Raw genomic sequence first — 2,370 nt, forward strand, 5'->3', positions numbered from 1 at the left:
CTTGCTTTGATTCTGTTTTATTTCCCTATATTTTAATCATGTGAAGCCTTTTGCATTGTCTTTGTACTGAATTGTGCTTTACAAATAAATTTGCCTTGCCTTGCCTTGCCTTCAATCAATCAGGAATAAAAAGAAAATGCAACAACTTTATTCAGTAGACCATTGCTGTTGACTGCCTAATATCTAATAACATTTCTAGACAAAATCAAACCTTTAAAACATCCAACCCATCCACAACTATAAAGCCATTTTATATCATATTTTTTAGCTAATTTTATTATTAGCTTCCACTTTCAACTGATAAATCTTTCAGGTGTTTTTTCTTCCAAGCCTCTCATTCATTCTTAAGCTGTGTGACATTATGTTCCTATGACGCTGCTGTGAAACATTCCTCATTTGATTGATCTTATAAGATGACAGGCACTAATCCCCTTAAATATTCATAATTTGTTACGCCACATCACCTGAAACACTTGCGTAATAAAAACGTTGTGTTATCTAAGACGTTAAAAGAGGAAAATTACCATCAAGATGTGACAGGTTGAATGGTGACCTCAGATTAGATGGCATGATGACATGAAAAGTGCTAGACGGCTAAATGGGTGCATCAAGAACAGTGTGGCAATAATGGAAAAAGCATTTGTCATTTCACGTGCCAGGCTGTTCCTCTCCCCGGCTTCACCTTTGTCAGGTTACATTTTTCCCTAATTCATTCAGGCATTGCTTTAACATTAATTAAGGGGACTTAAACAAGTGAGTCATTCTTAGCCTGCTCTAAAATAAACAGTTTTAGTTTCAGAAATAAAAGCAGGGAACAAAAATGTTCTTATAAGGGAAGCTATTTTCACCTAATTGAGAAATTGAGTAAAAAATACTTTATTGACATTTTTTTAATAGATAATAAAATAAAGTCTAACTCAAGTAGAGTTACTTAGACTTTTCATTCAATCATTTATCCCTAGAAACATCTTCTGGGTAAAAAAAGGAGTTTAATAAAGGGTTCACTGGCAAAGAAGATGTTTATTAAAATGGAACAAGGTCTCCCTCTGCTGACTTGTTCTTCAGTTCTTAAAGCCTGTGGAGTTTCCTGACCTAAATCAAGCAATCAGATACGAACGACCTTCTGCACATCATCTCCACAGCTGCTGATTCTGAGGAAGATAAACATTCACTCACATTAGTACAGATGAACTCCACGCTGCTGGGATAAAGACTGATGAATGAGTTGGTTGTTTCAGGTTAAAGATGGAATAAAATCAGCACAAAGAAGTAAATATTTTCCCATATATCTTCTTTTACAGATTGTGGGTAAACACGTTTAGGGAGAGGAGCGGCTGTTGTATTGTTTCAGCTGGTTGGGCTACAGTGGGAGAGGAACAGCAGAGGCCAGAAACAATAATGCAGCTGACAAGACTGAGAGGGAGGGAAGGTCAGAAGGGCAAGGCAGTGAACAGGCCAACCTGATTCATTCCCACAAACTTTTCAGTATTTTTACCAATAGATATTTAACTCTTGGCTGTTCTGCACACAGCATTAGAATATGTTTGAATAAAAAATGGAAACTGATTTGGGTGTTTATTGACAGGTTGGATCAATATTTAAAAAAAATTGGTTTTAAAATTTACTTAGCATTTTTTTGCCTTGTTGTTAAAAAAGTTCAGCCTGCTTCTTTATTGGTTTAAAATATTTCATTTTAATTAAGAGTATGATAAAAAAAAATGTTATAGTCTCACAAACATGGGAAAGAATTACTCTGATCCTTTAATATGACATAAACAATGTTTTAAATTCAAAAAGCCCAGTTTTCCAAGGAAAGCTTAGTTGATCAAGGAGCACATTAAGAATACATTTAAGATTATTTCTATATACAGAAACTGCGTGTTTCTTACAATCGGTTTTAATCTCTGTAACATCCCTTCCTCTTCCAGAGAACTGGGTGATATAGTAGAAAACTATGATGCCTCCTCCGCCTGAAAGGAATTTCAGCAAGAGTCCAAACTGACTAAAAAGAACTACAGTAACAATAGTTGGGGAGATGTAGCAATAGTTTTATTAGTTGATTTATTATTCAAATTCAATGGCAATTCAATTTAGTTTATTTATAAAGTGCAAATTCACAACACATGTCATCTCAAGGCACTTTACAGTTCACCAGATCATACAGTCAAACTGATTCAAAGCTTTCTATCAAAGGAAAACCAGTTGATTGCATCGACTCATTGACTCGAATGCAATCCCTCACACTAAGCATGCTTGTAGCAACGGTGGAGAGGAAAAACTCCCTTTTAACAGCAAGAAACCTCCAGCAGAACCACAGCTTAGTGTGAGCGGCCATCTGCCGAGGCCGACTGGGGTTCAAGGAGACAGAAA

This window comes from Cyprinodon variegatus, unplaced genomic scaffold (assembly GCF_000732505.1).
Source record: "Cyprinodon variegatus isolate N-32 unplaced genomic scaffold, C_variegatus-1.0 Scaffold186, whole genome shotgun sequence".
Taxonomy (NCBI): Eukaryota; Metazoa; Chordata; class Actinopteri; order Cyprinodontiformes; family Cyprinodontidae; genus Cyprinodon; species Cyprinodon variegatus.